Consider the following 11,952-nt stretch of genomic DNA (forward strand, 5'->3'; position numbering starts at 1 on the left):
GCTTTAAAGGAAGCCCTCCTAGGACAAAGAGGAGTTGTATATTTAACAGGTTAAACGAAGGGGGGTGGTCATCCTCATTGTAAAACCTACTGTTTTAATAATAATAATAATAATAATAATAATAATAATAAGCATGTTCTTGTATAGCGCTTTACAGAGACATTTTGCAGGTACAGGTCCCTGCCCCGTGAAGCTTACAATCTATGTTTTTGGTGCCCGAGGCACAAGGAGCCGACACCAGGTTCCCCTGCTTCAAACCCAGTGCCAGTCAGTGTCTTTTACTCACTGAGCCACTCCTCCCTGATGAGAAGTGGCTCAGTGAGTAAAGACACTGACTGGCACAGAGTTTGAAGCAGGGTAGCCTGAAGCAGGGTGACCTTGAGCAAATCACTTTATCTCCCTGTGCCTCAGGCAAAAAAAAAAAAAAACACAGATTGTAAGCTCCACGGGGCAGGGACCTGTGCTTGCAAAAATGTCTGTAAAGCGCTACGTAAATATTATATTTATTATTATTACCAGGTTTTAGTTCTTTATACAATTTGGATTTATAAAACAGTTTATAGATCCCAAAATCTATATGGAAATAATTCACCTATTATACAGTACATATTTATAACAGGCTTACCGCACTCCTGTCATTGATGGTAATATATGGCTGTTCCTAATGTGCTGGTTGCGAAGAATGGCTGGGACCTCAACTCCACCATGGACAAAACCAACACATGTAAATTCTTTAACTGGCCGCACCATTCTGAAGTCTCATGACAAGACATCTTGATTCATTTCATTTTTTTTTGCAGATGTCTGGGCAACATTTTGGGGAATACCCCATAGGTTTATTTGCGGACAATTGAAGAATTGACCTGTATTGTCACTTATTTTCTAAACAAAAACGTAACGTTTTGTTTTACTACATCTTCAAAATCCTTCCAAGATATACTTTTTTTTACCCACTAAATGACTGCCCCTTTTAGAAGATGTGAATAAAGCTACATGTATTAAGACATTACAATTACAAATACAGAAAACTAAAGTAACAGACACCTTTCCCAAGTAAAGGATGCAATACAGGGGGCGGGGGGGGGGGGGGGGAGTTAAGGTCTCTAAAAAGCATTGGTTTCATTCAATTTAAATTAAAAAAAAAAAAAAAAAAATAAACACAACTGAAGGGGTACAGATTTTCATATTGAAGATCATAAAGCCACAGTGGTCTCCATTATCTAAAGGTTTACCAAATTCTCTGCAGGCTTCCCAAGTCTACAGCCAACAGGGATAGAGCAAGATCAAAGAAGCAGGCCGCCATCTTGCTGCAGAGTTTCCATTACTTGTATCAGACTATTTGATAGCTCTCTATTTTTGGGTGGCCAAAATAAAAAAAAGCACCCCGATAACCATTTTATTTTAAAATAGCCATAAACAATATATTTGCTTAGTTATAAATGCTTTTAGGAAGAGATTCTCAGGTGATTAAAGTTAGGCAATGACAATTAGTGTCCAGAAATGATTACTTCAGTATTTTATGTTCAACTTTCTTTATATCGCGATTCAGGTACATAGCGCTTCACAGCAGTAATAGAAGTGACATAATATAACAGGGAGAATAAGCACTTCAGACATGAATGTGACAATGGGAAAGGGAGTCCCTGCCCCAAAGAGTTTACAATTTAAGTGTAAAGTAGGGAGAACTTACAGAGATAGTAAGAGGGTATTATGGTAAGTACATCATCAGGGTTCAAGGGGCTAGTATTAGGGGATAGGTTTTTTTATTTGAACAATTGATGTAATAAGACAAACTTTTGATCGTTAAGCAACAAAGACTTACAAAATATCGAAAGAGTTAAATAGACGTAAAAATACAGATAAAGACCGAATATGTGTAGGAATCATGGCAGAGGGGATGGTAAAATGAACAGAGCGGCAGAGAGAAACATTACAAAAATTTAGAAGTGTGTAAGAAACCCTATTCTGAAGCCAGGGTCACGTGTGATGTGTGAATGGCCCCAGATAGCATTAACTCAGCTCCCTTTCCAAATCACTCCAAGTCCTTAAATATTTCCTTCACTTTATTGGAAAAGCAGCAGTAAATACAGGCTCTTGTGGATGGTGTTTAGTAGTGATTTGTAATTAGAAACAGGTAAAAAGAAATGGCCTCACCGAGGGAGATAACAGAGAAGGGTGCTGTACTCACTGTCTCCAGGGTGGAAAAAGAAGTGAGGGGCAGTGTGGGTAAAGGGAATAGTCTTGGGACAGACTATCCTTGAACAAACAGGAGGGTGGCAGACTAGCCCATTCTAGTGAGGATCTCAGAGGCTGCAGCTCACTGATTTCATGCCCAGAGGCAAGAAATGCAACATTGTTACATGTCACACAGGCACAGTATGTGTATGCAAACTCCATGCAGCTAAAAATAAGAACTGACAAGCAGAAGTTGCAAAGGAAAGAAGGGGGTTGAACAAAAGTGTTGTTCTTGTTCCATGACAAACCCCATATCAGCATTAAGACCGCTTGTTTTAATGCCAAAGAGCATTATAATTTTCAGTTCAAATGTTTTCCGTTCTTGCGTACATTTAAACATTCCAATAAGGATTTGGATTTTTAAATTATTTTATGAGTACTTCAGTATAAGGTGATGGCTTTCGAGAGTTTTCTCTTCATCAAGTCAGCAATACTGATTTACAAATATTCCATGAATTTAACACGGATGTAAAAAAATGTTTAAAAAAAAAACAAAACAAAAAAAAAAAAAAAAAAAGAGAAGATCGCCATCTAAGGCTGCACTTACAGTGCCGGCGACAGCAATATTGCGTCAAAACAAATGCATTGCCACTGTCGTGTGGGTTATTGTAAGCGCAACACGACAGCTCGGCTGCGATCACTGGAAGTCATCTCAATTTGATTTTTCCAGCCTGACGTCACCATAAGCATAGCCCAAGGCTTGTTTTATAGTTGGCCCTCGTGCACGTGAAGCACACTGTGTACAGGTCTGTGCTTTGAACGACAGGTGGTCATGGCTGGGCGTGGCCATGACGAATGTTGCATTAATTATTCATGTACTGGCTTTCGCCTGGAATTATTTTTTCCCCCATTTAATAAATGCTCAATCCTAGTGCAGCAAATACTTGAAGTGATTGTGAGTACTATATCTGCCCATGGTGTACACATACATACACACTGTATAAGTGCGTGACGCGCAACGGGTAGCAGCGTGAAAACATACTTTTCAGAGTCTTTCCCCCCGATCGGCCGGCTCTGCGCTCACTGTCGTGCGTGCACACGGACCTAGTATAGAACGGCTGGCTAAACACAACCAATTGTAAGTGCTGCGCGCATGGTGGAGCAAGCGCGCCCACTTTATTACGGGCCTTAGGCAGCTGATGCAGAGAATGAATAAATGCATCTTCGTTTTTCATCTGTGTTAAACTCATGGAATCTTCGTTAATCAGTATTGCAGACCTAAGGAAGAGAGCTCTCCCGAAAGCTTTTCTTTGGCCGAGTCCATAGACTCCAGCCGTGCGGAGGCTGAGGGAAAGCGGGTGCTTTCCCTGGCCTTAGTTCGCGCGCCGTCCGGGGACATGTCGGGGGGGGGGGGGGGGGGGGGCGGGCCAGTGATGTCACACAACCAAAAAAAAAAATTGACGACTACGCTTCTGCACCCTGCTAAAGCCGCTCTCATTGCAGCTGCAGGGGCTCACTGCCAAGCATGAGTGCGGGTCAGCCGTGCCCACGGCCTTAGGCTGAGAACCCGCTGCGGACGGCCGCGCGCGGGCCACCAGCCCCTTACCTCATGCCTGTCTGTCCCCGCTGCCTCCTTCCGACGAGGCTCACAACACGCTCAGCCGCCAGGGGATGCAAGAGGATTGCGATCCCGAGCAGTGACGCGTCACGTGGTGCGCTGGTGAGCCTATCAGCGCTGGGGGCTGGAGAGAGTCAGAGCTTCCCCCACCTCCAAAAGGTTGGGGGGGGGGGAAGTGTATGTGTGTGTATACCGACCGGGGGGGGGGGGGGAAGAGAGGAGGAGCACAGAGAGCATGTGTGGGGGCTCGCATCCCGGAAGACCCCCACCTCAGCCTTATAAGAACTATTGTTAGTCCAAATAAAAAAAAGTTATCACCTAATACTGAAGTACTAATTTATTCTCCACAATTGCAACTGAACCAACACAGCTATTTCTACTTAATTCAAAAATCATCTGCCTGTGAGAAGTCCCACTAATGAAATGTCCCAACATGATCATTAATTTAGAAAATGATCTTTAATTTAAAAATCATTCAACTCCCCGCTCCCCATTCACACTACACTACAAAAGCCATCAATTAACTATTGTGTCTGAATTCACTATATTATGCTGCTGAAATGCATTTTGTGTTTCAGAAGCTGTGCGCAATGGAGGATTCTTTGCTGCATAATATCACCCTCTCCCCTCAGACTATGGCCCTTAGTCAATATAATGGGTAGAGAAACCACGCAGTTAGCAATGAATTAACTACAGCACTAGCGAACACATTAATGCTTTGTTAACAAAGAATTACCACACTTCTCCCCATAATGAAAATTATACTGAGCATGACAAGTCCATTTTGCCATCAAGAAGATGCGATTAGTATCAACCTCATATGGTGTCTTAGCATTGTTGGATAAAAGCTCTCTGACAAACTACAAAAGAGATACCGGCGCCTAATGAGTCCAATTAGATGATAGTCCTGGAATTCCAGACAGAAGGAAATATGTCCCAAAGTGATGACTTAGTAATTCCTCAATCTTAAGGTAATCATGCAACTTCATCCGTATGGAGTATGGCATGAAACGAGAAAAGAACAAGATATAGTGCAACACAGCTAACAACAATCACTCAGACAGACTTACAAAACAACACAAACAAGACTAACATAAACACACGAGCAAAGCTGGAAGTAAAAGTTAGTTTAATACAACTATAAAACAATAAAATGAATGGACGAAGAGCTCAGGGAACGCCAATCCGGTAGAGTAAAACCGAAGCGCTACTCACAGGACGGCTGCTTGGTACAAGCAATGGATGTCAGGTAAGGGATAGGATCTGTCCTCCTCTAGCTGGGAAATGTAATTCACCGGCGTATTCCCCCGTGTCCCGTGCTCCTCAAACCAGAAGTGACGTCACCGGATGTTTTGTCACAGGTGGGCGGAGATCCTTCCTACTACTGCTCCAAAGCCTCAGCACTCCTCTCCTCAGATCGTCCAGACAGGCTGAGGCTTTGGAGCAGTAGTAGGAAGGATCTCCGCCCACCTGTGACAAAACATCCGGTGACGTCACTTCTGGTTTGAGGAGCACGGGACACGGGGGAATACGCCGGTGAATTACATTTCCCAGCTAGAGGACAGATCCTATCCCTTACCTGACATCCATTGCTTGTACCAAGCAGCCGTCCTATGAGTAGCGCTTCGGTTTTACTCTACCGGATTGGCGTTCCCTGAGCTCTTCGTCCATTCATTTTATTGTTTTATAGTTGTATTAAACTAACTTTTACTTCCAGCTTTGCTCGTGTGTTTATGTTAGTCTTGTTTGTGTTGTTTTGTAAGTCTGTCTGAGTGATTGTTGTTAGCTGTGTTGCACTATATCTTGTTCTTTTCTCGTTTCATGCCATACTCCATACGGATGAAGTTGCATGATTACCCTAAGATTGAGGAATTGCTAAGTCATCACTTTGGGACATATTTCCTTCTGTCTGGAATTCCAGGACTATCATCTAATTGGACTCATTAGGCGCCGGTATCTCTTGTTTTTGTATCTTTTCTGATTGTACTATCAGGTTCCACCAGGCAGCCTTCTACCCCATTAGAGGGTTCACCCTCATCTAGGGTCTATTGTTCATTATTGGTTCTTTAGCGCTATTTCTACATCACCTTTTTTTCCTTGTCTCTGACAAACTAGTTATTCATAACTGGGCAGCTTTGGTATAGCCCCTAACATCAGCCTGACCCTGGAAACAAATAAAACACTACAACATCACAGCTTCTGATTAGGTGACCCACAGCCATCTTTATTTTTCCCTGCAAAAAAAAAAAAAAACCACACAAACAAAAATCTCCTTCCTTTATTTTGCCAGGAATGATTTTCTCCCAGATAAGGACTATTGGGGTCAGCAGAAACCAGGCTTATTTAACCCTTCTCAGTGCCAGAGGGGACGCGACAAGTGTCATGGCCCCTCCAGCAGTGCGGTCACCGCATCCTTTATCCTGTAAACGGATGAGAGCTCCATCTCCATTAAGATTATACTACCTGCGCACACGCGACGGACCCCACAGACTCACGCACACCTGCAGCCCCAGCGATGTGTGAACTGAGCTGCAGGCGATTAGGGAGGCGTCATGAAGCTGGTTCGCCCTCATTGGCTGAGCCACTCACGTGACACGCTTAGACAAAATGTTATCGTCTTTTCAAAACGCGGTCGTGCCATTGCGCGCCGTCATGCGCGCACGCTAGCACAATTTCGCTGGCTAAGCTCAGATTTCAGCTAGATGAAAAATCTTATGCTGTGATTATAACTGCAGCACATGTCAACAAATGACTGGTTTTAATTGTGTGCACGTGAACGACAAGTCCAAGCACGCGAATTTTGAGCAGGCAAATTGATAGTGCCGAGCAATGGCTGAGTGACGCGAGCGGTTCAGCCAATGAGGGTGAACTGCTCACATGACATCATGGCCACGCCTCCCTGTTGCCTTCAGTGCGGGTTTCACGCTTGACGTCACAAGGGCACACGCACACACCCGAACCTACTATAATCAAGGCCTTACTTAATACTCAACTAGAACTTTGTTCTTTTATTCTATTTATCAGTACTTACGGATCCTGAATAAAGAGTAGCAATATGTAGCTTTGAAGTAATTAGCTTGCTTGTGAGTTAGGCCCCGGACATGTTTGGCGCTTGCTTGCGGAAGCGTGCTGACGCTCGCTCCCGCTCAGCACTGAGCCCCTACAGCCGCAATTAGAGCGGCTTTAGTAGGAGCTCACCTGCGCTTGCGGAAGTGTAGGTCTTAGGGGAATTTAAAATTCCCCCGCTTGCCGGCGAGACAGGCCGGTCACGTGAGCGGTTCGCCCAATGAGGGCGAACCAGCCCCGTGACGTCACTGGCCCGCCCCCGGACCGCCCCCTGAGAGCGCGTGCAGTAAGCAACCGCAAGGCCAGGGAAAGCACCCGCTTTCCCTGAGCCTCAGCGTGCCAGCGGTAAGCGTGTCCGGGGCCTTAGACCATAAATGCATCAGTGAGTGTGATATTTAATCCATAGTATATATGAGCTCAGGAAATAGTGTGTATATATATATATATATATATATATATATATATATATGAAATCCTCCGGTAGATAATGGAGTCAATGACTGTGAATGAGCAGTCTTCGCTCGTTGTCTACCTATGTGAACAGCTCAACCTAGAGCACAGATATGTGCACTCTTCTTTAAAGTCCATTGTAAATTACTTTGAAATTACTCACGGTCTGATGCTTGTCCAGAACTGGTGCGTGCTTCACGCTCTTAACATCATGCAGGTAATCCAAAGGGTGGAGAGAAAAAAAAAACGAGCAACAGCATGCAAAAAAGAGTGATCCACCCTGCTCAAGCCATCCCGTCACCTTATCAATAAAGCTGTTTTTAATGTAGCTTTTGTATCGTAGCCCCTTCATTTTTTGCATGCTGTTGCTCCGCTTTTTCACCCTTTGGAATACTTAGTTGACGGATACAACTTTTACAAGGGTCCCCTGTTATTTAACCCTTCCAATGCTGCAGTTATTCCAGCTCCAGGGTCGTGCGATCCCAGGGCCTTAACCCACCTCGAACATTCAGGTCGCATTTCCAGCCCTTTGAGAGCTGCAATTGCAATTATAGCCAACAACAGAAACATCTGCTCAGTTCTGGAAACTGGCAGACATGTCAAATCTCAAACATTTTCTGAGAAACCCATCGATTTGGGGTCAGCCTCGCTGATTTTTTAAACAAACTGCCTCAGATATCAATAACAAACACAAATCAGTACTGTTCTCTGCCACAATATTTCTTTCTTTCTGGACTACAGCCCCTCAAAATAGCACATATATTGATCCTTACAGGTTGACAGCCCCTGGACCAACACATAGGCTGGGTGCAGTGGGTCTAGATGGGCACTGCAATTAACCCTTTCACTGCCGAAGCAAAGCCTTGCTGGACCCACTGAACGCAACAGCTACACACGAGCGAGCGTTATCTTTAAAGCTACGATGCCAGATATCTCCCTTCCTCCTCGCAACCTGTTACACCATCTGTAAAAAATTTAATTAAAAAAATAAAAAATAAAAAAATCGGCACAACCTAGAAAATATGGACGGGAAAATAAATAAATAATACGCCCACTGCAACAGTCGAGGTAAAACCTTAAAAAATAAAATAAAAAAAGGCACTCCCAAAAAGATAAAATAAAAGCAAATTTATTTAACATGAACAACCACCAACACTAGAAAATCTAAACAAAAAGATACTGTATATGAAGAAAAGTAAAAAGTATCGCGTGTATGCTGGAGAACAAGATTATACAGGAAACCAAAAGGACCCAGGTCCACCAAGGGGGAAACCAACCTAAACCGCAACGCAAGCAACATGACTCCATATTACCACCGGGGTGGGGGATACAGCACACCCCTCCCCCCCTCCTCCCTGCGTGACAGGACAAGCAGCAGTGACTCAGGCCTCGTTCAGGGTGCAGGCTTCGGAGGGAGGGCGTGCTGCCGTGGGACACAAAGTATTCAAATTGAATACTGGTTGTCAGGGTAGCTGCTGCCCTGTCTCCGAAGCCCGGAGTTGATGCTGGCTAGTTTCAATAAACGAAAAATTCGTTTTTTGAAGCTGCAGCAGCGTCACTGGGACCTCGGCAGCCAATGAAATCATTCTTGAGAATGATTTCAAGACTGCAACTTGGATCCCTAACCTCAGGTCTGTAGCCCCGCCCCCTCCCCGCCTCCTAAAAAAGTCTGCTGGGGATGAACACACATTGCGCAGCAGACTGCCGCCCCCCCTCCCAAACGTCTGCCCTCTAAGGCCTTGGCCATGTTTGGCGCTTGCTCGCTCTCGCTTGCTGCCGCTCGCTCTACCAGGAGCTTTTTGCTGTCCTTACAGAGGAGACAGCAAGCGCTTGGGAGGCGGGTATCACTGTGTGTGTGTGTGTCACTTGGTAGCTGTCAGTGTGTGTGTGTCACTGGGGAACATGTGTGTGTGTGTGTGTGTGTGCGTGCGTGCGTGCGTGAGTACGTGCGTGTGTGTGTGTGTGTATATTATATAATATTTTAAAAATTAAAAAAAAAGACATGTGAGAATAAATTATTTATTAACATTGTGCAACTTTGATAAATATATTCACGCACGCACGCACACACACACACACACGCACACACACACACACGCGCGCACACACACACACACGCGCGCACACACACACACACGCGCGCTCGCGCACGCACGCACACACGCATACACTCACACATGCATGCATACACACACATGCATACACATGCACACACACACATGCATACACATACACACACACGCATACACATACACACACACATGCATACACACACACATGCATACACACACACATGCATACACACACACATGCATACACACACACATGCATACACACACACATGCATACACACACACGCACACACACACAGGAGACATGGATCGGGGCAGAAGGGGGACAGGGATCGGGCAGAAGGGGGGCAGGGATCGGGCAGAAGGGGGGCAGAGATCGGGCAGAAGGGGGACAGGGATCGGGCAGAAGGGGGACAGGGATCGGGCAGAAGGGGGACAGGGATCGGGCAGAAGGGGGACAGACCGTCAGGGGGCGGGCCGGGAGCGGGCGCGTCACTGGCCGGGGGCGGGCCAGTGACGTCACGGAGCTGGTTCGCCCTCATTGGGCGAACCGCTCACGTGACCGGCCTGTCTCGCCGGCAAGCGGGGGAATTTTAAATTCCCCTAAGACCTGCGCTTCCGCAAGCGCGCGGAAGCGCAGGTGAGCCCCTACTAAAGCCGCTCTAATTGCGGCTGTAGGGGCTCAGTGCTGAGCGGGAGAGCGCGTCAGCACGCTTCCGCAAGCACGCAGGGAACATGTCCGGGGCCTAAGGCCTCGTTCAGGTTGCCAGCTGAGGACTCGGAGGGAGGGCGGGAGGCAGGCAGTGCTGGGAGTTTGCTGGGAGACATGTGATTATCCCCCAGCAGACTTTTCAGCGTTGGGGAGGGGGCGGGGCTACAGACGCAGGGTAAAGTATCCAAGCTGCAGTCATGAAATCATTCTGAAGAATGATTTCATTGGCTGCCTTGGTCCCTGTGACGCTGCTTCAGCTCCAAGAAACGAAATTTTCGTTTACTGAAGCTGTCGTCAGCAGCAACGCCTGGCTTCGGAGGCAGGGCAGTAGCTACCCTGACAACAAGTATTCAAATTGAATACTTTGTTGCTCACGGCAGCACGCCCTGCCCCCGAAGCCAGCACCCTGAACGAGGCCTAACTCCTGTCTCTGGCACCCTGAACGAGGCCTCAGGCTGCACTTATAGTGCCAGCAACATCGCATCAAAACAAATGCATTGGTCACGATCGCTGGAAGTCATCTCAATTTGATTTTTCCAGCGACCGCAGCCCAACATCACCATCGCGTCGCCGGCACTATAAGCGCAGCCTCAGGCAGCAGTCAGGGTCCCAGCCCTTAGCATGAGTACCTGTCTCGTGCACAGGAGCAATAACTATATCTGCCACATACTGCCAGATAACTTACCGCGTGTGTTATATCCAGAGTCAGATCTTGCGGTTTAGGATGTTTTTCCCCTTGGTGGGTCCGGGTCCTGTTAGTTCCCTGTATGATTTTGTTATCTCCAGCATACATCTTTAACCAGATACAATGATTATGTGGGCTTGTGTGGATTATGTACTATTAACAACGGTGCGTTTTTTCCAGCCCTGTTTTTGACATTCATGTCCAATAAACGAGTGTTTATTTTTGTAAAGTAAATACAAATAAATGAAGATAAAAAAACACATTGTAGTAGCAATAGGGATCCGTGCATACCACCAACTGCAGACTTTTCACCGTAGAAAGCATTGCTTGCATGGAAGTCCCTATATCCTGCACTGACCCACCCCCCCTATATCCTGCACTGACCCACCGCCCCCTATATCCTGCACTGACACCTCCCGCACCTATATCCTGCACTGACACCTCCCGCACCTATATCCTGCACTGACACCTCCCGCACCTATATCCTGCACTGACACCTCCCGCCCCTATATCCTGCACTGACCCACCGCCCCTATATCCTGCACTGACCCACCGCCCCCTATATCCTGCACTGACCCACCGCCCCCTATATCCTGCACTGACCCACCGCCCCCTATATCCTGCACTGACCCACCGCCCCCTATATCCTGCACTGACCCACCGCCCCCTATATCCTGCACTGACCCACCGCCCCCTATATCCTGCACTGACCCACCGCCCCCTATATCCTGCACTGACCCAGCGCCCCCTATATCCTGCACTGACCCAGCGCCCCCTATATCCTGCACTGACACCTCCCGCCTCCTATATCCTGCACTGACACCTCCCGCCCCTATATCCTGCACTGACACCTCCGGCACCTATATCCTGCACTGACACCTCCCGCACCTATAATCTGCACTGACCTCCTGCACCGACATCCATGAGCCACATGTGAGAGGCCTGTAAACACCTCGGAACTCCGGGAAGGGACACTGCCGCTCTATACACACCCAGGGCGGCGCCGCAGCCCCCTTACCTGTGCGAGGACCCGGGCGGACCGATGCGCCTCGTTATTTAAACCCTTCGCGCCGCTCTGTGTCTCTCTCCTCTCTCGGACACTACGCACTTTCTTTTTTTTGAATTTTGAGCGTTGGCCGTTGTCCTCCAATCTCAGGCTCCGGCGGCGCGTGAC

The 11,952-nt window shown here is 46.9% G+C and overlaps 1 protein-coding gene across 4 annotated transcripts in view; it reads right to left on the reverse strand.

Moving 5' to 3' along the window:
• Positions 1-11,951, reverse strand: part of TACC3 (transforming acidic coiled-coil containing protein 3) — a 71,478-nt gene extending 59,527 nt beyond the window's left edge. For 3 of the 4 annotated variants that reach the window (XM_075571194.1, XM_075571195.1, XM_075571192.1), the window contains exon 1: positions 11,797-11,951. The gene's annotated coding sequence lies outside the window, so the exon portion shown is untranslated. The other variant, XM_075571193.1, reaches the window with a different exon arrangement.
• Position 11,952: the final 1 nt, after the last annotated feature.

This window comes from Ascaphus truei, chromosome 1 (genome assembly GCF_040206685.1).
Source record: "Ascaphus truei isolate aAscTru1 chromosome 1, aAscTru1.hap1, whole genome shotgun sequence".
In the NCBI taxonomy this organism is placed as follows: Eukaryota; Metazoa; Chordata; class Amphibia; order Anura; family Ascaphidae; genus Ascaphus; species Ascaphus truei.